The sequence below is a fragment of the Amblyomma americanum genome, chromosome 4, assembly GCF_052857255.1.
Source record: "Amblyomma americanum isolate KBUSLIRL-KWMA chromosome 4, ASM5285725v1, whole genome shotgun sequence".
Classification (NCBI taxonomy): Eukaryota; Metazoa; Arthropoda; class Arachnida; order Ixodida; family Ixodidae; genus Amblyomma; species Amblyomma americanum.
The window spans coordinates 14,703,852-14,730,060 of record NC_135500.1 but is presented as its reverse complement, the minus strand read 5'-3'; the positions used below and the strand labels follow the sequence as shown (position 1 = coordinate 14,730,060).

The following is a 26,209-nucleotide window of genomic DNA, read 5'->3' as shown; positions in this document are numbered from 1 at the left end:
ACGCAATCAGAGAAGACTTTGCCCCTGAAACTCGCCTTGCTCGTTCCAAACTTCTGCAGTTCATCCACCCCCAAAAATGTGCCTTCAAACTACGACTTGATGAGCTGCATGTTGGAGAAAAGTGCTTTACGTACAACCCCACTACTGACAGGGTGACGGAATGTACGGCACGTGTTCCCAACGCTGATGGTAGCGAATGACGCGCAACGAATCATGTTCACACCAGACGTCCTCCATCTTACCTCGACATCCATATCGCATTTACCAACATAAGGAGCGCAATTCCAAAGCGTGACCAGCTTCTTAGCCTCATCGACGACATTGACGCGCACATTATTATTCCAACTGAAACCTGGTTAACTGAAGATATCCTCGACAACGAAGTCCTTCCCGCTACTCTTTTAACTTCACCACGTATCGTCGCGATCGCAGCAACCGTAGAGGGGGCGGTGTTCTAATAGCTGTAAAAAAAAAAAACACTGGAAGACACACCATTTCGATCTTCTACCACTGACTCACACTCGGGAAATTCTTTATCATCATTAGACATTGTAACACACTTGGCAGCAGCAGCAGCAGCAGTCAGACAACTCAGAAGAGGCATGCGAGGAAAAATAGCACCAACCTGCGTTAGTACTGTGAGAAAAAATGTGCCACAGGGATGTCGTCGTGACCACCGCTGCCGCCAGTGTGTCCCGAGATGCCACAGCGCCGCTTTTTATCCCAGGTCTGTCGATGTTAACGCCGCCGAACGGATCACTGATTTCTGGTCGTGATGAACAAGTTTGAGGCGTGACGAAGGGCACGTGCACCGGCTCTTTTTCGTCGCAGACGGTGCTATAGCTTGCGCCGGCGGAACTCGACGTGGCATGGGCACATACACCGGCTCTTTTCTTTCGTAGACAGTATTGCAACTTGCTTCGGCGGAAATCTGCGATAGTACAGGAAAAAAATGTATCACAGGGTGTCGCAGTGACCACCGCTGCCGCCTTCGATCACAATAGGCGATTAACTTTCTCAACCCTGAAATTGCGTCTCTGTCACCGATATATCAGCATGCCATTGAAAGTCACTTTACAACCCCCTCCGTAATAGCAGGTCTCGTGATATAAATGGTTTCCAGGTGCAACCCTATAAATGTGTCAATGATCTGATTAGCCCAGTATTGGAGTATATAATCAATAACTATCTAGAAAAAGCAGTATTTCCAGAGCGTATGCAAATGGCTAGAGTCTCTATTATATATAAAAGTGGTAACAGAAATGACCTGTGTAACTATCGTTTAATATGAATACTTCCGGTTTTCTCAAAATCTTTGGAAAAGGTGTTTACACATATTGCTGGCTTCAGTGAAAAACATAACCTTATAACTACATGCCAGCTTGGCATCAGAGAAGCTCGATCGACACAGTGCGCCCTTCTTGTACAGAAAGAATTGACACTAGAATCCATGGTATGTGAGTGTAGCGCAAAAAGAAAACAAGGGACGTTTTGCGCTACACTCACATACTATGGATCACCGTCACCGACTCACCCAAGTTTCTACCCTCGTGAAATACTAGAATAATTTGAAAACAGGAGCTTATTCTGGTCACAATTGTAGACCTTTCAAAAGCTTTCGATACCCGCCGCGGTGGCTCAATGGTTAGGGCGCTCGACTATTGATCCGGAGTTCCCGGGTTCGAACCCGACCACGGCGGCTGCGTTTTTATGGAGGCAAAACGCTAAGGCGCGCGTGTGCTGTGCGATGTCAGCGCACGTTAAAGATCCCCAGGTGGTCGAAATTATTCCGGAGTCCTCCACTACGGCACCTTTCTCTTCCTTTCTTCTTTCACTCCCTCCTTTATCCCTTTCGTTACGGCGCGGTTCAGGTGTCCAACGATGTATGAGACAGGTACTGCGTCATTTCCTTTCCCCAAGAACCAATTATTATTATTAAATGCTTTCGATTGGATCACCAGTGAGACTTTAATGGGAAAGCGCAGCTAAAGTTTGCCCCACTGCACCAGCGCCGCCTCTCCCCTAGCGGTTATTTCCCAATTTCTGACCGTGCATGTCGCCGGCGGAGCGCATTGAGTCAGCAACGTCTCGACTGGTACACGCGCTGCTTGCACTGCTGGCACTATCTCTTGCACCTGCCGCCTTGCTCGCAAGTGCACAAAAAAGATGTTGCCGCTCCTTGGACGTGATAGCTGGAATTCCGCGGCGTTCAGAGTGCAGAAACTTATTGTTGATTCGGGGGCTGCCACGATAGTTTCCTGTACACCAAGGGCTAAGAGCTGCCGGTGAAATTCTACCGATTTGCTGGACATGTTCTACATTCTTGGACAAAAATTTTCAATACTGGAAAACTGTAAGGTACTGTTTTTTATATATATTCATTTATACATACTGCAGCCCCTTTATGGGGCTATTGCAGGAGTGGGTTAGATAAAAAGAAGTCATACAGAAAAAAAGTACACAAAATTTTCTTCAAAATTCAGGAGAAATAAGGAAAATGACACAAGTGAAACTCACAATAACAGCAACACTGAGGTACAGTATAGAAGCCATAATAAGTCAATACACTGTAACAAAAAGAAAGTACATGAAATCAGGTGTAAACTTTTACCAGGAAATCGTTTAATGGCAGTGACCTAATTGTTCCGGGAATTAAGTTCCAGAATTCAATAGTACGTGGGGAAAAGATGTATTTAAATTTATTACATCGAGCAAAGTAAGGCTTAATATTAAGGCTATGGTGACGCCTACTTGACCGAGGAATATCTGAAGGAATATATATGGGATGTGAGACACGATAAAAAAAACTGCGATGGCATGCAGAAACTTGATTGACTCAGTGTGACGGCGTACGGATAAACGGGTTAGGTTCAGAGCAGATAAGGCACGAGAGGGTGAAAATTGGTGATTATAGCGACGATATATGAACCTAATAGATTTATTTTCGTTGTATTCTCTCAATGGAGTTAATGTCGCACTGCTTATGATGGTTCCAGACAGGAGAAGCATAATCTAGGATTGGGCGAATTAAAGTTTTATTCATTAGTACCTTCGTTTCCTTTGCAGAATTGTTGAAATTGCGACTCAAATACACGAGCTTATTGATTGCTTTAGTGCAAATGAAATTAATGTGTTTTGACCAGAACATGTTAGTGGTAAATATGACGCCGAGATACTTGTATTCCGAAACCCTGTGCAAGGATAAGTCGTTGAAAGTGTAACTGATCAATGAAGGAGAGGCACTATTAGAAAATGACATCATCACAGTTTTAATAAAATTTATTTTCTTTTGCCAAGTGTTGCACCAAGTACAGAAGCTAACAAATGAGGAATTTAGTTCAAGATGATCTTCTGGTGGGTTAATCACGCGATACAAAACACAGTCGTCCGCATAAAGGCTTATGTGTGAACTGATATTTGGAGGTAAGTCATTAATGTATATTAGAAATAGTAAAGGACCAAGAACCGATCCTTGGGGTACACCAGATGACACGTCAACAGAAGTAGAGGTAGTTGAATTATAACGTCCGAATTGTGACCGATGAGAAAGAGAACTGGCAATCCAGCTAATCAAGTGATAATTTTTCAAGATCATGTTAAGCTTTATTAGGAGATTAGAATGCAGTACAGTATCGAAAGCCCTGGGAAAATCTATAAATATAGAGTCGACCTGGGTGCCGATATCAAGGGCGCAGAGAATGTCGTGTGAGAATTCAACTAGTAGTGTTAACGTGCTGAAACCTTTATTAAAACCGCGCTGAAATTTAGGGAGCATCTTATTAGATAGCAGAAATTCCATTATATGTTTGTGAATTATGTGCTCCAGCATCTTGCATAAATATGATGTTAATGAAATAGTCTATAATTAGATAAGAGCTGTTTATTACCAGATTTGAATAATGGATTTACTTTGGCCAGTTTCCATGTGGATGGAACAATGCCGGTATTGAGGGACTTTAGAAAGATGATGGTTTGATATCAAGCAGACCACAATTAATAACGAACGAGAAATGAATTGGGTATACCATCGAAACCGGTCGATTCTTTTGTGTCTAGCTGTAGTGTTAGGTTCATTACAGCATGCTCATTAATTATGATATCAGTAGTCGGGGTTGCCACATTAGGAGGGTCAAAGGATAGAACATCGTGGGCGTCTGATGAAAACACAGATTTAAAGTAGGCATTATAAGCGTCATCTATTAATAACGGATCATTAGTTGTTTCATCATTGAGGATTATAGACGCCGATGTGGATTTTGTTGGCAAGTCAAAGCGTCAAAATTTGCGAGGATTAGTTTTTAGAAGGTTTCCTAACTGGACAATGAAAAAACGATCTTCTGCCGATTTGGTAAATACAAGCAGCTCTTCCTTTGCCCTGTGAAACTTGATAGCCGTTTCGGGGTCTGAAAAACGCTTCATGCGCCTGAGGCTTCCAACGCGGCGTGATACGTGAAGGATATCACGTGTCATGCGTGTGAAATGCATTAAAAGAAGAAGGAAGAAAATCAGTGATAGCAATATCGTCCGCACGAGCGAAATGAGGAAACGTGGTAAAAGTCGACAGCGGCGCGATAGCAGGACAGTTGAAGGTAACTGCCACAGCCTTGCGGTCCGAGTTCCCATCAACAATATCACATTCAAAACTGCACTGGTAAATATTTGAACTGAGAAAGACTAAGTCAAGCAGTCAGTCACCTCTTGTTGCTTCGTTAGCAATTTGCTTTAGATCAAAGAACAAGGAAATGTTCAACAATTCTCGACAGATGTTTGTATCCCGACCAGAAAACGTAAATGATGGTCAATGGATACCTGGACCGTTGAAATCGCCCATCAAAATAAGATTAGACAGTTTGAATGTTTGTGTGTTCAAATAATAATTAACGATGTGCAATAAATATACAGATGAGCCTGGCGGTCGATAAAGAATGCCGACTACAATGGACTGCTCATTAAGAAAAATTTTACAGCAGAGAGATTCAGTTTCTGCTGGCGCCTTCATGACGGAGAACTTAATGTCAGATGGAACAATTAGAGCGACCCCTCCGCTTTTGCTATCCTGTCGATCCGCTCCATCGCCACGTAGCCTGGGGGAGTGAATTCTGAATCAGGGATGCGATCGTGAAGACAAGTTTCCGTAATGCCCACAATATGTGGGGAGTGCGAACACACAAGAAAGAAGAAGTCAGCAAATTTGTTTATGTTTCTAGCGTTAATATTCCTAATCGAGAGCTTTTCGCACCTGTACTTATGAAGTCAAACAGAAGACGTAGTAGAGTGTCGGGCTGTGCGTTTGGGGACAGCATGTGGTCCTTCTGAAGGGCATCCTTTTTATCGATGAGACTAATTGAAGCGAAGCTTCACCTCAGAGCCATTGTGGCGATATACCTGGGGCGATTATCAGTTTTTTTTTTTGGAGTGCACGAATTTTAAAGGAGAAGTCTTCGGTTGCATGGTAGTCAGTGTCCTTACATTTGTGCGCGGTTTTTAGCATGGTTATTTTCTCGTAGTCCAAAACTTTCAGAATTCTCGGAATATGAAAGGTAATGGTCCTTCTTTCCAATGTGTAGAAAGTTCTTTGAATTTTTTTTTCATCGCTCCCACCGAGCAGTTAAGACTGCTATAGAAAACTAAGGGGGGAACGCTTTTGACGATAGCAAAAACCTCCATAGCAAAAAAATTGCAAGCCTGTCGACGGCAGATCTGGGGATATATTGATTGTTGTAGAGGGATCTTACAACATATATAAAGATTGCGTTCATTAACGTTTTTGTCCGGAATTTCTGGGTATGCAAGTGCTCAGAAGGAAACGCCCCAAAAATGTTAAAACTGCGCGAAAGACGAGGACATGGCAGCGAGGAACACACAAAACACCACGGGCGCAGACTGCGAACTGTTTACTCATGAAAACGCTACACGAAAAGGCACGTTTCAACGAAAGGGCATATGAACATAACTGGACTGTCAAAAACAATGCAGGAGGTGACTTAGCCCAACTTTGTAAAAGCTGCAAGGCCAAGGGTGAGGGAAAAAAATGATTCCCTGCAAGCCGCTGAGTGAAAACACGGCCTTTGTGTTCAAATCGAGGGACCAGAAAGAAAGGGAAGTTGTGGAAGCGTTGCTCACGAGAAAATTCAACAACGTATGCGTCTGTACCCCCTCTCTTTCGCTGTTACCAGATCAAAATAGTTTTCTGGAGGGTTGTTATAAAATCTTGTTTTTTCCCAGGCTGTTCAGTTCTCCAGGGATGTAATTGTTCACGAGTCATTGGCTGAGTTTCAACATGTTTTTTTTGTGCGCACACTCGCGTCATTTCTGCCTGTTTGTTTGTGCCAGTTTTTCCATTTTTGCAATTCACGTTTTTAAAGGGACACTGAGGAAAAATTGAAGTTGGCTTGTATCGTTAGAATACCAGCTCCTGATTACAAAAATGCCACTCTTACTGGAAACAAAGCTCTTGTAAGGTAGAAAATAGCAAGGACAAAAATACAGGTATCGCCGCCACAGGCCAATCTCACAAGTACGTACAAGCGTGATGACGTCATAGGAGAAGAGACGCCATTTTGGAGGAATTTTCCTTACTCCATGGAAGCCACAAATCTCTGAGGCTGACACAGGACGGTTGCGCGGTTCAATATTGAAGTAAGTTTTGTTTTGAAACCGAGAGTGCACTTTTACCCCACGAGGAAGACAGAAAAAAGACAACCTGAATGTTGGAAGCAAAGAAAACCGATGTTTGGTGGCGCCACAGGCGGCCACGAGAGTTCCGGTTTGTTATGGCGCTTCGCGTCTATGAGCTTTGCGTGCCCCGTGGTTTTCTTTTTGACGCGCTTCGATTTAGAAGCGCCGAACAGCAGAGGAACTTCAAGTGCACTTCAAGTGCTAGTTAACCTTTGAAGGAGCCTGTTAAGGCTGGTGAGATGATCGCCTCGGTCGGTGAAAAACTATGATGGCACGATGGTCGGTGATCGTACAAGGCAGTTAGCAGTATAAACAGCACTTGTGTCTTCGTACGCTCGCCCGGCAAAACGTTCCCGGCTGTGCCAGTCAACTTCGAACTACTTAACGGAAATTGTTTATTCGGGACGGGAGACAAGATACAAGGCAGTTAAAAAAAAAGTTTTGTAAACTGCAGAGACCGTGACACCGCTGTCCTCCAACTCGTTTGTTTGCGGCTCGATTCAATAGCTTCGGCAGTCGGGCGGAGCTGTTCTTTTCGAGCTCTCGGCTAATTTAATCCATTCACAGTACACATCTGAATGTACATGCAAGTTGGCGAGAGAGCCCGATCCAGTGGACCCCGTACCTACGGAAACGCACGGAACCCGTTGAAGCGTCGTGCGTCAGTTTTACTTTCAAGCGGCCAACTTTAAACGCGAGCGCCCTTGAGCACCCATCCGTTTTTGTGGCAAAAAAAAAAATAACCTTGCCCACGCAACCGTGAGAAACCTCCTCGACGCCGCCTGCTGCACCGTGCAACCGCGCCGTTCAAGTAATCACAATCCATTGGCCACAAAGCCTCGGCCAGCCTCCGATGGGCGCGACGCGCCGACGTTGTCATCGCCCCTCGCGACTTTCCGCACTGGGGTTAAGGTATTTAATTAGCAACGGCTGCTCACTGAGGTGCTCACTGGGGAAACGACCCGCCAGCGCCTAACCTAACCGTGCTCCCTCAAAATCATCGCACGCTCTGTGGGGCTGAGGTCGCTGAGATGCAGGTCGGAGTTTTTGCGAGAACTTCGTTGTCGGGTTCGGGAACTGGATCCATCGTAACGCTGGCAAGACGCCGGTGCAAACGTAAACGAAGCGACGGTAGCGAACCCTGATAGATGCCTTCAACGTGCGGCGGCGGTAGCTTTCATTTCGGCTGCTGCTAGATCGCACCGCTACCACCAGAAATCATGGAGTCTGCGTTTACGTCACGTTTCATGCCACTTCGTCCTGTGACGTTAAAAGAGGACGCCGTGACGTCATAATAGGGCGCAGAGTTTGAATCGAAGGGCGGGAAAAACTTTTTCAACGTCGAATCCAAATTTCTTTGAAATAAATTGCGTCTTTCGCTCCCGGACAAGCGGCAACAAAGCGAAGAAATGCCGAACTATCAGATTTTGCTAAAAAAAAATTGATAGATTTCTCGTCACATGTTCCTTAAACTTCGTCATTTTCACCTTTTACTTTGGTTGCCTCTTGGATTTAAGGCTATTACTACAATTGTCAGTTGCAATGTTTTTCGCCCTTCATGTTTCTATTCTCTCAGTTTTCGCCCTTACACCGGTTAAATGTTGAATCACATTTGCCTTCTTTTCATCTGTCGTGCTCCTTTATTGTTGCCAGACTCCCTTTTTGCAGATGCAGACAGCAGTGTGCATTTGGCTCAAGTTTTTATATTGTTCTTTAGTATTCAGCAGTATTAGACGGTTAGTCAGCTGGGCTTTCACTTCTATTTAGTCTGTACATGTGCGAGTGACGAGGCGATCACGTGCTTGGGTTTCGTTTGATATTGATTGTGCTACATTCTCATGAATAAACAGTTGGCAGTCTGCGCCCGTGCTGTTTTTAAAGCTAAATCTTTACTAGCCGCGAACTTGCGATTTCGCCGTGGCAGGGATCCGAGGAGGCACATGACGTCACAACACGCGCGTCGCCGCGGAGCCGAACCGGCCTGGCCGGGCCGGCGGCGGCTGGCGCACTCGGCGCGAAATAGAGACATGCTCCAACTCTCCGTCAGTGCGGTCATAGTGCGCCGAAGCTGCCGAACGCGTCGGCGGTCAAGCGCAGTTGGATTATAGAGGGTCTCGCTATGGCCGATGTGACGTCGCCGTTAGGCGCGCGCGCGCGCGTTACGCCGGAGTATAAACGCGCCTTAACAGAGTCTGCGCTTAACCGCTCACCAACGTAAACCGTGGCGGCATCTATGGAAGCCACTGAAACTCCCCTCACACTCACTATAAAAAAAAGAAACCTGTGCCTAGGCTGGGAATCGAACCAGGGCCTTTGGCGTTTGAGGCGGAGACGCTACCAGTCCGCCGCGACGGCTCAAGCTCTGATCATCAATAAAGGCGCATCTTGTAAATGCACTATTCCGATGTAGAAGTCTCCGCGATTTCGCTACGTATATCCTAGCCTAACCGAGCTGGGTCATCAGCAATTTTTTGTATTCATCGTTGCCTATGTCTTCGTCTTTTGCGCAGTTTTAACATTTCTAGAGCTATGATCCAACTAGCCCGCAAGAACGTCCTCCTAAAGGAAAGACGGCAAGCCTGGAGAACTGCTGTGCAGATCAAGTAAATTTTTGTTTTCTCTAGCTAAACATGTTTGATGTGTTGCACGTGTGATATTATTTCTGAGCACTTTTCGTTCTAATTCTCTAAGCACGCAGTGTTTAGTACTATAGGTCGCGCTAACGAATTTGATTTTTTTTTTTGCCAGTAAAGCCCTCCACCGGTCAGGTAATGCAAACATTTTTTTTGTTTACTGACATTAGCAATTGTGCTATGCAGACGCGTGTGAAGAAAGGTCAGTGATCGCCTCAGAGTTCCGACAATAATAATAATAATAATAATAATAATAATAATAATAATAATAATAATAATAATAATAATAATAATAATAATAATAATAATAATAATAATAATAATAATAATAATAATAATAATCGGTTTTTGGGGAAAGGAAATGCCACAGTATCTGTCTCATATATCGTTGGACGCCTGAACCGCGCCGTAAGGGAAGGGATAAAGGAGGGAGTGAAAGAAGAAAGGAAGAATTGGAGGTGCCGTAGTGGAGGACTCCGGAATAATTACGACCACCTGGGGATCTTTAACGTGCACTGACATCGCACAGCACACGGGCGCCTTAGCGTTTTTCCTCCATAAAAACGCAGCCGCCGCGGTCGGGATCGAAACCGGGAACTCCGGATCAGTAGCCGACAAGGGACGCCTGTCTAATTTTCTGAAAATATTTTATTTATTTATTTATTCAAATACCCTCAGGGCCCGAAGGCATTAAAGAGAGGAGTGGGAAGAACATACATTAGGTCAGATGCAATGCAGCAGAAAAATAAAATAGAAGAAATGAAAACGCGGCGAAAAATGAACAAAACATAACACAAAATAAGGCAAGAGAAGCAAAGGGGGAAAAAACAATTCCCCAAAAAGATAACATTTCCGGAAGACAGCAACAAGTCAACGAAAACGAAAGCAAAATAAAACTGACAAAAATTTACAAATAAATATTACATAGGGCAGTCTTAAAGGAACTTGGGTTAGAAACATCGACAATGTGCCTGGGAAGGTGGTTCGAATTGTCAGAAGTGTCGGGTACCAAAGAAGAAATGCGTGCTTAGTATGCCATGACGGAACACCTACTTTGCGAAGGTGATCATTGCGACCTGAAACACATGTAGGGTGAGTTAGTAGCCGGCTCTTAAGGACAGGAGTGTAGTAATAGATCTTATGAAATAGGCATAAGCGCGAAATTTCTCTGAGGAGCAAAAGAGGTGGCAATGATAAGGTAGTTTTCATAGCAGCAACACTGGAGATACGGTGATAATTGGAAAGTATGAAACGTGACGCACGGCTTTGAACAGATTCGATTTCAGTAGCTAGTGATGACAGGTCAGAATCCCAGACCGATGCTGCATATTCCAATTTAGGCCGAACAAGTGTTTTATAAAGGAGCAATTTTATTGAAGTAGAAGAAAGGGAGAAGTTTCTACGCAGGTACCCCAACATGCGGTTAGCATTGTTAGTAATAAAATCCACCTGCAGATTCCACGAAAGATTAGAAGTTATGTGCACACCAAGGTAGACACAGTTTCAAGAGGGATATCATTAAGGTCGTAAGTGGCTATTCCAGTGTTACGTCGAGAAACACGCAAATGTCTACACTTAATAATGTTAAGTTCCATGTGCCATAATTTGCACCATTCTGAAACTTGGTTAATATCATATTGAAGGACAGAAGTGTCAGTCACTGTTAATTTCACGGTAAATAACGCAATCGTCGGCAGAAAGACATAAGGAAGAAGCAGCGTTGTTAGGAAAGTCACTAATATAAATGAGAAAAAGTAGCGGCCCTAAGACAGAACCCTGGGGAACGCCTGAGCCCACTGGAGAGGAACGAGAGTTGGATTTATTAGCAGTCACGTATTGAGAACGATTAGTGAGGAAAGACTGAAGACACGAGATGATGTTACGGTCGAGATTGAGATTATTTGATTTGAAAAGTAGCAATTGGTGAGAAACCTCGTCAAAGGCTTTGGAGAAATCGAAGAATATACAGTCAGCAATGAAACACCGGTCAAGAATGAAATGAAGATCCTGTGTAAAGCACAGAAGTTGCGTCCCGAATGAGAACAATTTACGAAACCCGTGTTCACAATGGCTGAAAAAAGAATTTGACTCAATAAAATTGGCAAGGTGAGAGCAGATGACATGTTCCATGATCTTACAAGGGATGCTAAGAAGTGAAATGGGTCGATAATTATTAGGAGAATGTTTGACACCAGCCTTGTGCAGAGGAACCACCTTGCCCATCTTCCTGTCGCTAGGAATACAGCCAGACACAACAGATTTTGCTTAAAATCAGTTGCTGGGCGAGTTGGTACTTCATACTAACATTCACAGCGCAAGACGAACACGGACACGAGGGGAGACACCTAAAAGCGGCGCTTTGTGGTGTCTCCCCTCGTGTCCGTGTTCGTCTTGCGCTGTGAATGTTAGCACAACAGATTGTTGAAAGAGTTCAGCAAGAATAACAGCACTATACACTTTGGTATTTTTCAAAATTTTCGAGTTTATGCTATCCACTCCGCATGATGATAATGTCTTCAGCTGATCAATTATTTTTTCAATGCCAACAGAATCCATTATAATGGGGTTCATAGTCATGAAGTCGTGGGATGGGTAAAAAGGAATTTCGGTAATTAATCGTTAGTAACAGAAGCTGTAAACACATAATTAAGGACTTGAGTACACATTTCACTGGGAATTACTTGATCGTCTAAAGTTGTAAGATGAATTGTAGATGGATCAGTTTTCCTAACCACGTTCCAAAATTGTTTCGGATTATTTAATAGCATCGACGGAAGAGTGTGACTAAAAAATGACTCTTATAGTTAATATGTTTACTTGCGCACGAATGACAATTTGCATCTGAGCGATGGCTCTGCAAATAAATAATTATGTGGATACCCGTGCCCTGTTTTCGTCATTAAAATAAATACACCAACCGCTTATTTCAACGGTAGTGATTAACGAAATTAGAGCGTTTTTTTCTGTTAACCATAAGCAAGCAGCTAGTAAGCGCATTTTGCGTTTTCGTTTTTCTCTTCATCATCATCAGCCCGACCACACCCACTGCCGGGCAAAGGCCTCTCCCATGTCTCTCCAATTAACCCTGCCCTTTGCCAGCTGCGCCCACCCAATTCCTGCAAATGTCTTAATCTTATCTGCCCACCTAACTTTCAGACTCCCCCTGCTACGTTTGCCCTCTCTTGAAATCAACTCCGTTATCCTTAAGGGCCATTGGTTATCTTGCCTTCGCATTACATGCATTACGCAAGGCCATTTCGTCCTCTTGATATCGACTAGGATGTCATTAACCCGTGTTTGTTCCCTCACCCACTCTGCCCTCTTCCGGTTTCTTAACGTTACGCCTATCATTTTTCTTTCAATGGCTCGCTGCGTTGTCTTTAAATTAATCTGAACACTTTTAATTAGCCTCCACGTTTCTGCCCCGTAGGTGAGTACCGGTAAGATACAGCTGTTGTGCACTTTTCTCTTGAGGGATATTGGTAACAATGCTATTCATGACCTGCGAGAACCTGCCATTTGCGCTCCACCCCATTCTTATCCTTCTAGTTATCTCCCTCTCATGATCCGGATCAGCTGTCACCACCTGCCCTAAGTAGATGTATTCGGCTACCGCTTCCAGCATCTCTCTGCCCATTGTGAACTGCTGTTTCCTTGCTAGGCTGTTGAACATTACTTTGGTTTTCTGCATGTTAATCTTTAGACCCACCGTTCTGCTCTTTCTAACTCATTGATCATGATTTGCAGTTCATCCCCTGAGTGACTCAGCAACTCAATATCATCAGCGAATCGCTGAATATTTAGGCATTCTCCATGAACTGTTATCACCAACTGTTCCCAATCCGGGCCTCGGAACACCTCCTGTAAACAGGCGGTGAATAGAATTAGCGAGGTCGTGTCCCCTTGCCTGATGCCCTTCCTTATAGGAATTTTACTGCTGAATTTATGGAGGATTATGGTATCTGTGCAGTGCCTATATATATCTACCAGTATTTTGACATCAGGCTCTTATACACCTGATTCCGTAATGCCTGCATGACTGCTGAGGTTCCACTGAGGCAAATGCTTTCTCGTGATCAGTGAAGGCTATATATAGGTGTTGGTTATATTCTGCGCATTTCTCCATCACCTGAGTGATAGCGTGAATATGATCTATTGTGAAATATCCTTTACGAAAACCTGCCTGATTATTTGGTTAATTAAAGTACGAGGTTGCCCTGACTATTAGCGATTACCTTAGCAAATACCTTGTAGGCAACGGACAGTAAGCTGATTGGTCTGTAATATTTCAAGTCCATGGCGTCTCCTTTCTTATGAATTAAGACTACGTTTGCGGTCTTCCAAGCTTATGGTACGGTTGCGCTCATGAGACGTTGCGTGTACAGGGTGGCCAGTTTTTGTAGTACAATCTCCCTGAGATCCCTTTTTCGCCAAAACTAACAATTTTAAAAACAGTTTTTTCCCTAGAACAGTATAGGACTGGAATTCGTTACTGGCATCTGCTTTTTCCACACAAAATTTTTTCGGATACGTTACAACGTCGACTTACCTGACAATATTGTTTATATGTATGTTTTGTATCCGTGTGCTGCTAATATTGCATAATTTTATTCTTTCGGTATCCGCGTGCTGTTGATATTGTATAATTTTATTCTTTTGTTTATCTAACAACGTAAATTCATTCCTGCTGGGGCCAAGCAGTAGCCTGCAGTATTCTGAAATAAATAATGAAATAAATAAATACAATCTGCCCTCCATGTTTCAACCGATCTGCTGTTACCTGATCCTCACCAGCTGCTTTTCATTTTTCCATTGCTGCTAAGGCGTTCTTTACTTCTTCTTTTGTGACTGGCGGAATGACGCATTGCTGTACGCTACTGTCTCTATTATTAACGTTCTGCTTACATTGGCTGCTGTATAGATTTGTGTAGACCTCATCTGCTACATTAACTATGTTTTTCATACTGGTAATGACTTTGCCCTCCTTGTCTCTTAATGCATACATCTGGTTTTTACATATGCCTAGCTTCGTCTTTGCCGCTTTTATTCTACCTCCCTTCTTTAGTGCATGCTCGATTCTCTTCTTATTTAGGCTCCCTATGTTGGCTACCTTGCGCTTATTTATTAATTTCGATAGCTCTGCCAGTTGCATTCTCTCTGTAGGGTTAGACGCACTCATGCTTTGACGTTCCTTAATCAGACCTTTCGTCTCCTGAGATAGCTTGCCGGTATCGTGTCGAACCGTCCTACCGCCTACTTCTAGTGTGCACTCCGTAATGATAGCTGTCAGATTATTTATTTATTTATTTATTTATTTATTTATTTATTTATTTATTTATTTATTTATTGATACTGTCAGCCGCAAGGCCTTTACAGGGTGGATGCATACAACTCAAGAAGAACACACAGCCACAAGTACAAAATTTATACAACTTATATGAAATCATCTTGCTAGCAAACAAAACCACAAGTGCGTCAGATAGGTAAGTGTTCATAATAATACGCTCGGTTTCAGACCACCGAGGATTGGAACCGCAGGTAAAGCACATAATGAATGACAACAATGGCAAATGGTTTCTATAGGCTTAAATAACGGGACAGAAGTTTCAAACTGGTGTAGATTGTCTGCTTGTAAAATGTCACGAGGCAAGGAATTCCATTCAGCTATGGTTCTGGGGAAGAAGGAGTATTTAAAGGAATTGATTCGGGCAGTCATGGGTGTAACCTGATCTTTGTGAGATCTCTCAGCTCTAGAGGAACGCTGTTTTAAGTAGATGCTTGTGTTAAAGTTGAAGCGGTTATTATATAACAGATGACACATTTTTAGCCTGGCAACCTTCCTTCGCTTTGAAAGTTGAGGCAAGTTTAGTTCACGAAGCATGTCAGTCACTGAATCTGTAAATCTCTATTTTGACAAAATGAACCTAGCCGCCCTTCTCTGAACTCTTTCAATCCTGCCAATTTGGTTTTTCTGATGCGGATCCCATAAGACGCTCTCATATTCCAGTGTCGGTCGTACCAGCGCGAGATAGGCTGTTAGTTTTGCTTTTGTGGAAGCAAGCTTCAGTTTTCTTCTTATCAACCACAGATAGTTAGATAAAGAGGAGGAGGGAAAGGCAGGGATGTCAACCAGAAAGGGGTTCCGGTTGGCTACCCTGCACTGGGGAAGAGGGATTAGGGGACTAAAATGAGGAAGAGAGAAGGGGAAAAAGGCATAACACACACACACACGCACAACGCTGTCGCAATTTGTCACTCAATCCAGTGCGCTCTCAAGTAGGCAAAGAGTGCCTTGTATGCCTTGAGGGCAGTCGACTGCTGTGGCCACGGACCGAGGATCTTTTGCTCTGTTAATGGGCGAGGATCGAGGCGGTCCACGGCACAACACAGTGTATGTCTTGCACTCGCAAATGCAGGGCACTCACAGAAAAGATGAGCGATGGTCTCCTCACAACCGCAGCTTTCACAGGCAGGCCTGTCGGCCATCCCCATCCGGAAAGCATAGTGGTTGGTAAAAGCAACGCCGATCCATAAACAGCCTAACAATGTTGCGTCGCCACGTGCTAAGTTACGTGGAAGACGAAGGCGCAGCCCAGGGTCCAGTGCCTTGAGGCGGAGATTGCAAAACTCTCCCGTGTTCCACGCTAAAAGTGTGAGCTCCAGCGCCAAAGGGCGAAGCCTACACGCTGCGTCAGGTCTTGATATTGGGATCCTCACTGGAAGTCCGTCGTTGTGAGCCAAACGTGCAGCCACATCGGCCTGGTGATTACCGTTAATACCACAGTGTCCTGGCAGCCATTGAAAAGTGATGTCATGACCTTTGGAAACGGTGCCGTGGTACAGTAGACGGATCTCAGCAACAAGTTGTTCCTGCGACCCGCGGTGTAGCGCAGCTTGCAGGGCTTGAAGGGCTGCTTTAGAGTCGGTGAAAACCGTCCAGTCATGTGGAGGTTTCTGACTGATGAACTCTACCGCAGCCCGTAAGGCTGCGAGTTCCGCACCAGTTGACGATGTTGGATAGGTCGTCTTCACTTTCACGAAGATGGATCTGGCCGGTATCACCACCGACCCCGCAGAACTGATCGAGTGAACTGATCCATCTGTGTAAACATGTATGCGGTGACTGTGGTAAGAATGCAAGTGATTCAATGTCAGTTGTTTGAGAGCGGGCAGTGATACACCAGCTTTCTTCGTAATTTCAGGAATATAGAGGTGAACCCGAGGTTCATGAAGACTCCATAAGGGTGAGCACGGTCTTGACGCAGGGGTGAACTCCGATGGAAGATATGCGCGATGAGCTTCAATGACTTTGGCGAATGCAGTACGCGGCCTAACTATTGGGAGTGTTGCGAGGTGATGACAGGGAACCCGTGTGAGGTGCCGAATATGTATTCTCACGGTGTCAACAGCAATGTATGTAGTAACAGGATGTTCCCGGGCAACAAGAACAGTTGCTGCTGTTGATGCACATTTAGGCAGTCCAAGGCAGGTACGGAGAGCTTGCGCTTGCACACTTTGAAGAGTCTTGATATTTGTCTTTCTAATGGAACTGAATATCGGAAGACTGTACCGCATGTAGCCCAGAAATAGGGAACGGTACAGTTGCAGCATAGAGCGCGCTGATGCGCTCCAGGACTTTCCCCCGAGGAATGAGAGGACGTGGACAATCACAATTAGTCTCTTTCTCATGTCGTAGACATGTGGACTCCACGAGAGGTTCCTGTCGATGACAACACCAAGGAATCTGTGGCTTCGCTCATAGGGAATGGCTTCACCATTAATGCGAATGGTGTAGCGTGGCATTATTTTGCTTGTGAACGCCACAAGTGAACACTTTTCGGTCGAAATGTTCAGGCCCTGCAAGCGAAGATAAGATGTCAATATCGATGCCGCCTTTTGAAGTCTTGCACGAACTTGAGGACGGGTCACCCCTGATGCCCAAATACAGATGTCGTCTGCATATACCGAGATCTGAGCAGATTGTGGCAATACGTCGACCAGGCCGATGAGAGCAAGGTTGAAGAGAACTGGGCTCAGCACTCCACCCTGAGGGACTCCGCGCGAATTTCGGTGTAAGGACGTTGGTTCGTCCGCAGTCAGGACAAAAAACGACCTCTCTGATAAATAGCTGCGTATCCAGCTGAACGTGTGGCCTGCGACCTCAGCAGCTTCCATTGCGTCCAAAATGGCCTGATGCGTTACGTTGTCGTACGCGCCCTTGATATTCAAAAACAATGCCACGGTCAATCTTTTCAAACTTTTGCTGTGGTGCACCGACGATACAAGGTCAACCACGTTGTCGATAGAAGAGCGGCCCCGTCGGAACCCAGACATGAAGGTTGGATAATTCTGATATCGCAGCATTCTTTCCATGGCTTTGCCGATGCAGCTGGCGAGTGCAATTGGACGGTATGATGAAAGGTCGAGCGGTGATTTCCCCGGCTTAAGAAGTGGAACCAGACGACTGGTCTTCCTATCATGAGGAACTATGCCAGCAGTCCATGACTTGTTATAAGTGTTCAAAAGAGCCCGTCGAGCTTTTTTGCCAAGGTTGGCAAGTGCGGAGTACGTCACACCATCGGGCCCTGGTGATGATGACCTTCTACAACAAGCCAGCGCAGCATCAAGTTCTTCCATGGAGAATAGTGCATCCATCCGAGAATCCCACAGTTTTGTTTCGGCCTTTAAGCATATATTATTGATGTGAGTATGCCAATTTAGATTTGAAGTTATAGTGACGTCTAGATATCTGAAATGGTGGACTCGAGTTATATAGTGCCCATCTATTTCATAATCAAAAGAAAATATATTTTTGGTTTTATTAGAAATTGTAACAAATTAAGTTCTTGCCTAATTGATTTCCATTTTGGATAGTGTGCACCATTGATTGATAACGCTCAATGCCGAATTTAGTAGTAACTGGTCCTCTTGGTTTTAAATGGCAGAGTGAATTAAACAATGATCCGCAAAAAGCTGGACTGTTCATTGTTTTAACATTAAGCTAATCTTCCTCAGTTAAACCCGAATGTCTGTTCTGCAGCGGTATCCCGATTTCCTGTACTTTCCCTCTTACAGCTTGCTCGTTAATGAACGTCCTCTTCACTTGCTTCTTCCGTTTCCTCCTAAAGTCTGAGGAAATTTGAGAGCTTACAATTCTGTGGTCGCTACAACGCAGTTTACTAAGGACGGCCACATCCTGAACGATGCCAGGTTCAGAGCATAGTATGAAGTCGATTTCAGTTTTAGTCTCACCATTGGGGCTCTTCCAGGTCCACTTCCTGTTCTCTAGTATGCGGAAGAAGGTATTCATGACCCGCAAATTCTTCCTATCTGCGAACTCTACTAATAGCTCTCCCCTGCTATTCCTAAAGCCTATCCAATAGTCACCTACCGCGTGGTCGCCAGCCTGCTTCTTGCCCACCTTCGTATTAATGTCGCCCATCAGTACAGTGCAGTGTGATTTTACATTACTCATTGCCGATTCCACGTCTTCATAGAGGCTTTCAGTGGTCTGGTCATCATGGCTACATGTAGGCGCGTAGGCCTGCACCACCTTCAGCTTGAACCTCTTATTGAGCCTATATACAATAGCTGCTACCCTCTCGTTAATACTGTAGTACTCGTCTACGTTTCCAGCTATATCCTGATTAATGAGGAATCCCATACCTAGTTCTCGTCTATCCGCTAATCCACGATAGCACACTATGTGCCCGTCCTTTAGTGCTGTATACGCCTCACCTGTCCTCCGAACTTCGCTGAGCCCTATGACATCGCATCTAATGCCCGCTAGTTCCTCGGACAGCACTGCTAGGCTGGCCTCACTGGATAAGGTTCTAGCGTTAAACATTGCCAGGTTCAAATTCCAATGGCGGCTTGTCTGGAGCCAGAGATTCTTAGCCCCCTCCGCTGCGTCACAGGTCTGCACACCGCCGTGGTCAGCTGCTCCGCAGCTGCTGGGGACAGAGGGCCGATGGTTAATTGGTTTGTTTATTTAAGGTTGCGGCCAAATACTACACCAGGGTGGCCAAATCCTGTATTTTGCGAGGGATTGCGTTGCCGGTTCTGGTCACCGAGATCAGGCGCACCCCAAGCCTGGTTATGCAACTCCATCGACACGCGGATTTTTTTGTATTTTTTTTTTCTACCCGGCGGAAAATTTTGCGGCACCGGGATTCGAACCCCGGTCCTCTTGCACGCGAGGCGGACGCTCTACATCTAGACCATCGCTGCGTCTGTTTCTCTTTTCAGCCTCCCATATCGCCTTAATGGGACCTTAGTTTATGTTCACATAACGATGATTTTCATTATTATTTAGCAAAGCACGTAACGAAGTCCTATTCAGCCAACAAAACTGTGTGTGTTGAATCGCTCAGCCATCCAACAAATTGAAGTGTTTTGCGAAAATCACGATGTCAAAAAAATGTATTTACCTCGAATTCCACGTCCTGAATGACCTTCTGAATTAGTTTCAAGTCGCGACACACATTTCACCGTTTCAGTAAAGACGTTTTCGTCAATAACGTGCTTCACAGTGTGGACGTCATCCACCAGCAGTTCTCCATTTTGCAAATTTCCTCGGCGAAAAAAAAAATTCGCTGTCCACTATTTCTTAAAACCCACATCTCTAAAGCGCGTTAGCGTTCTAGCACGAGGGTGAAAGCACGCGACCGCGCAAACAGACTTGCAGGCAGGCCAACACGTGCAAAGCATGTGCAGAACTGCCGGCGCCTTTGGAGAGGCAGCGCGCGGTACTCGCGCAGCTGCTGAAAGGGAGGGATGACCGGTCTGCCCCGGTCAAATATCAGGGGCCGGCCGGAGACGGCGCTTTTGACTGGCGCCTGCAGCGCCCCCCCCCCCCCCCCCCCCCGCGAAGCTGCGGTCCCTAACCTGGATCACGGCTGGTCTTGACTGGCGCCTGCAGCGCCCGCCCGCGAAGCTGCGGTCCCTAACCTGGATCTCGGCTGGTCTTGAGGGGGCGCGCGCGCGCTTTTTTATATACGGGGTATTCATCTACGTGAGCAAACCGACGAATGCTCGTAATAGTGGCCATTTTGTGGTGCAGCTCTACCGGTCGGGTAAGTAGCTGTGTATTCAATCTAGAGGAATTCCGCGCACCCCGTAGGTATTTATTTCAGATAAGAGAATGGTGTGAGACACAGAATCGAATGCTTTCTTCAAGAAAGGAAATAATGGTAAGTGTATAAAGTGTGACGTAGTGCAAGTCATGCACACGCGCCTAGCCGGACAGAAGCAGCCCCCATTTCTGTTATCTAACCGCTTGCCTATATAACCGCTCGCCTTCTTCAATAAAGCGTCATTCATGCACCATGCTTCGTCGTGTCCACATGGTGTCAGAAGTGGCCGGTTAGCGATCGCGCAACGCAACCGGGCAACGTAACCGACGGCAGAAGCACGGCAATCCGGGAGGCCCGGGTAATTTCATCGGACCAGAGCCATGACAGACGCCGAGCAGCACCGCGCCCAGCCTGCCGCCCCCGTCACTTCGCTGCTGCCACCACCGAAGGCCCTGGATACAACGGGAGATGTCTGGCATAGCTGGGAAGCATGGAAGCAAGAGTTCGAGCTCTTCTCAACTGCAACCTACCTGGACCAACAACCGAAAGAGGTACAGGCAGCCACTTTTCTCATCAGTATTGGAGAAGACGCACGCAAAACGTACAGCACTTTCGTATTTGATGCTGGAGAGGATAAAAGCGACATTGCTGTACTGAAGCGAAAGTTTGAAGCGTTCTACAAACCAGCACTAAACCTAGCTTATCACGAGTTTCGATTTGGAAAGCGTGACCAGAAGGAAGACGAACATTTTAACGATTGGTTAACGGAGCTGCGTGTACTAGCAAAAAGCTGTGAATTCGGTGAGCTGGAAGAACGCATGCTAAGAAGCAGAATCATTCTGGGAATGAGAGACAAGAAGCTTCAAGAAACGCTTCTTTCTGAAAATGCTTCCTTGGCCAAAACTGTTGAAATGTGTCGAGCTCGGGAACACGGCAAAGAGCAAAGTGAAGAAATACACTCCAGCAAGAACTGTCAAGTGGACGTCAATGCGGTCCTCCAAATGAAAAGTCGCTGTAACAAATGTGCTCGTGTTCACAACAGTGAAACATGCCCTGCAAAGGGACGCACATGCTTAAAATGTGGCAAAAGAAATCATTTTGCAGCTGCGTGCAAAACGAAGAGCGCTAACCTCTGCGTGAAAGAGCAAAACGTGGCGTCACTGGAAGCGAATTCAGACGGACAGGCAGATAATTTCTGGTTGCAAACTTTATCGCCAAGCAGCAAGAAAGACGACCGCTGGACTGCAATCGTGAAAATGGAAGAAACGCCCGTTGCCTGCAAGCTTGATACAGGAGCCAATTGCTCGGTCATATCACGCAGCCAGCTGCAGAAGATAACTCAAAAGCAACCCGAAAACTGCGCTGTCGTGCTGAACACATTTTTTGGCTTTCAGAAAAAAGCAACGAAACGTAGTCACCTTCATGTGACCGGACCCGAGGGAACATTTGAAACGACATTCTTCGTAATGGAAGACGACATACCCGTGACTCTTAGCGGCTCAGTTGCCGAGAAGCTAGGCTTGATTCGCCGAATTGCTTCACTGGAGCACCAAGAGCTGTACGACGTAGTCAAGCCGTATGAAGACGTCTTCTGCGGATTAGGCGAGCTCAAGGGTGTCGTCTACCACTTAAAGCTCAAGCCAGGTTCCCAAGGAGTGGTCAAAGCAGCACGCCGGATTCCGTTCGCACTCGAGGACAGAGTAAAAGCGGAACTGGACCGCATGGAAGCAGCCGGAGTAGTTTCCAAGGTGACCGAGCCAACCGAGTGGTCCAGCCACATGGTTACCGTCATAAAGAACGACAAGGTACGCATATGTCTCGATCCATCTGATTTGAACAAAGCGCTGCTGAGGGAACATTATCCTATGCCAATGCTAGAAGACATTGCACCGTCTCTGTGTGGAGCACAATACTTTTCGACTTTGGATGCCGCTACGGGATTTTGGCAGATAAAACTGGATGAGGAAAGCTCCAGAATTTGCACAATGAGCACTCCGTACGGTCGTTACAGGTTCCTACGTTTGCCTTTCGGCATTTCTTCGGCTCCCGAAATATTTCAGCGCGCCATGCACAAAGTACTAGAAGGTCTCACTGGCACAGCAGTCGTAATGGACGACATTCTAGTCTGGGGTCGCACTAAAGAAGAGCATGACGCAAATCTTGTCAATGTGCTGACAAGATGTCAGGAGCACAACTTGAAATTGAACAAAACAAAGTGTAACTTCTTGCAGGAATCCGTCAAGTACCTAGGCCACGTGTTGACGCGCGACGGGTTGAGCCTGGATCCAGGGAGACTGGAAGATATTTTCCACGTGCAGGCCCCTTGCAACCGGAAAGAGCTACAGACATTCTTGGGTATGGTGAACTTCGTTTCCCGCTTCATTCCTAATATGTCAACGCTCACAGCATCGCTCCGAGAACTTTTAAAAAAGAATGCTGCATGGGTTTGGGAAGACAGACATCAAAAAAGCTTTGAAGCACTGCGCGAAGCACTAGCAACGGCTCCCATATTGGCATATTACCAGAAGGGCAAACCAATCACCCTATCTGTAGACGCCAGCCAAAACGGAATTGGCGCTGTGATAAAGCAGGATGGACACCCCTTAGCTTACTCATCTCGCTCGCTGACAGAAGCACAGCAAAGGTACGCGCAGATAGAGAAAGAGATGCTAGCAATCGTCCACGGCTGTGAAAAATTCAAGGACTACATTTTCGGGCAGCCAGAAGTCATTGTGGAATCTGATCACAATCCGCTCGAAATGATTTTCAAGAAGCCATTATGCCAGTGCCCTCTCCGCCTGCAGCGTATGCGTCTAAACCTACAAAAATACCATATAAATGTCAAGTATACTCCGGGAAAGCAACTCTTCATCGCTGACGCGTTATCACGTTTTCCTAATAAAGCACAGCTCGTAGAACATTGCGCGCATTTCCACGTTAACACTATCGCTTGTCTTCAAGCTTCAGACAGGCGCCTGGAGCAAGTTCTGCGGGAGACGGACCGTGACCCAAGCATGGTGAAACTTCGCCAGTATGCAAGCACAGCGTGGCCCATTGACAAGGCTGACGTCACTACCGAGCTACGCAGCTACTGGAGCTTCCGCGACGAGCTGCATACTGAATCCGGCCTTGTGTTCCGGAGCAATCGCCTTATCATTCCTGCCAGACTGCTCAGTGAGGTACTGGCTTCTCTTCATGCTGCGCACACAGGAGCAGAAAAAATGAAGGCACGCGCCCGAACCGTTGTCTTCTGGCCAAGTATAAACAGCGATATTGAGGAAGTCGCTCAACGCTGTCAAACATGCCAAAAGTACAAGTCAAGAAATGCGCGACTACCGCTGTTAAGTCACGAGATACCAACTCTGCCCTGGGAGTCAGTAGGAGCTGATATTTGTCATCACAACGGTGCCGAGTACTTAGTCGTTGTTGACTTCTACTCTTTCTTTTTTGAAATCAGGCTTGTGCAAGCGCCGTCAGCCAACAAGGTTATTGCAGCATGCAATGACATCTTCGCAACACATGGCTTCCCAAGGCGACTTTGCACAGACAACGGACCACCCTTCAGTAGCCAACAGTTCAAGGATTACGCCGATAAGATTGGCCTGCAACACGTCCGGTCTAGTCCGTACTATCCCCGCTCGAATGGAATGGCAGAAAGAGCAGTACAGGAAGTTAAGAAGCTGTTAAGGCGGTTCCGTTTCGGCAGCACTGAGTTTTGTGCCGCATTGCTTGAGTGTCGAAATTCACCTCGGGACTCTTCTCTGAAGTCCCCTGTGCAGAGGCTCATGGGCCGACAGACAAGAACGCTGCTTCCTGTACCAACCAGCCACCTACAGCCACAAACAGTGCCACCCAAGACCGTGCGACGAAGGCTAGAAGACATCAGGAGCAAGCAGCGCTGCTTCTACAACAGAGGTACACGGCCTCTTCCAGAGCTTCGCACTGGCTCGACCGCAACTATGTACAATGTGCCCTCAAGATCATGGTCCCCTGTCACGGTCGTACATCGGGCTGAGACTCCTCGTGCCTACATCGTCAAAACGGAAGAGGGTCAACAGTTTCAGCGCACAAGAGAACACCTCAATCCGGCTCCTCCTCCCTCGTCTCCAGACCACAAGACCCCCGCGCCGCTGCCAGCTGTGGGAGTCCCAGACACTACAGGGACATCCGAATCTACACAACTCCGCAGGAGTGAACGGAAGCGCCAACCACCACGAAGATACCCGGCGCCTGAGTTCTGAAACTCTACTTGATTCGACGATTAAAAAAAAAAAGAGAGAGGGGAGATGTGACGTAGTGCAAGTCATGCACACGCGCCTAGCCGGACAGAAGCAGCCCCCACTTCTGTTATCTAACCGCTTGCCTATATAACCGCTCGCCTTCTTCAATAAAGCGTCATTCATGCACCATGCTTCGTCGTGTCCACATAAAGTCTATGCTAAAAATTACTGAGCATGTCATGTTTGATGTCTAGTAACGCTAGTTCCGGCGATCGTGTCTTTCGAAACCCATGTTGCATGCATTATTTACTACATTATATTTATTGAATAAATTTTCCAGCCTATTCTTGAGAGCACTTTCAAACACTTTGGAAATGATCGGCAATACCGATATAAGTCTGTAGTTATTGACTGCTTGTTCATTACCACCTTTAAAAATCGGACAAACGCATGCTGTATTTAAATATTCAGGAAAAACTCCAACTTCAAACAATCTGTTGATAATATGGGATGAAATTGGAGATATTATATCTGAGACACATTTTACAGGTTTTATGTCGTTGAAAGAGGAGCAACGTTGTTTAATTATTTTGCTTCTCAATCGTTCTCCTTCAAGTGGAGTAACTGGGAATAAATGTTCAGAATTTACAACACCAGGCTCCTGCAGCACAAGTTCTTCCGCGTGATCTACATACTTGCTGATGTTCTCACAACTATTCACAAAAAAATAATTCAGTGCAGATGCGGCTTCCTTCCTGTTTACCAAACCTGACGGCGTTATAATGCTTACAGTTGGACTTGTATTTCCACAACTGATGTTTTTAACCTCGGTCCAAATCTTTCTGGAATCGTTTCTTACTCTTGCGAACAGTTTTACATAATAGGTTAGTCTTGGTTTCCTAGCCTCGCTTTTGACTTCATTTCTGTATTTCTTGAAAGCAGCGAACTCGCTCAAGATTCGAGATTTTACAAAAGCGTGATACATATTGTTTTTGTTTGTTATCTTTTTTAACAGAGAAGGAGTAATCCATGGATTACGATTTTTTTTGTTTCTAGGTATATTTTGCCATAACGGAAATGCTTCATCGTAACATCGGATCAATTTATCAAAAACAAAGTTATACGCGCTGTTTGGGTTGCATTCGTGTAGTACAGGACTCGACAAGGGAACGGAACTTCTGCAGCGCTCGGTCGCTGATAGCGCGGTAACAACTCTTTTCTTGCGCTTTACGGTTTCTGTGTGTGTGCGGCATGAAGCAGAAAGTCGGAAGATGAACACTTATCTCTAGCGATAGCAGTCCAGCGATACTGTCATGCATAATTGAGACGCAAATATCAAGCAAAGTTACAGTTTGTGCTGTTAACCTTGTAGGTTTCGAGATCAAATTTCCATATGCAAATTCAGTTTTTTTTGCATGGAACATCATCAGAAAACATGTTGATAACAGATAACATCACCCATTACCACAAACAAGAAACCTGTACTGCTTAGGTAAGAGAGCATGTCGTCCAGGAAGTCAGAGAAGTACATTTTGTTACCTGTTGGAGGCCTATAAATGGCAACGAAAAAACTGCATCTAGACGAACCATTATACTTTCGAAA

At 45.6% G+C, this 26,209-nt stretch overlaps 1 protein-coding gene across 14 annotated transcripts in view; it reads right to left on the bottom strand.

Moving 5' to 3' along the window:
* Nucleotides 1-26,209, bottom strand: part of LOC144127803 (FMRFamide receptor-like) — a 1,107,197-nt gene that overhangs the window by 972,707 nt on the left and 108,281 nt on the right. For all 14 annotated transcript variants that reach the window (XR_013313569.1, XM_077660725.1, XM_077660726.1 and 11 more), the window contains one exon: nucleotides 626-931. The gene's annotated coding sequence lies outside the window, so the exon portion shown is untranslated. The remainder of the gene's footprint in view (nucleotides 1-625; nucleotides 932-26,209) is intronic.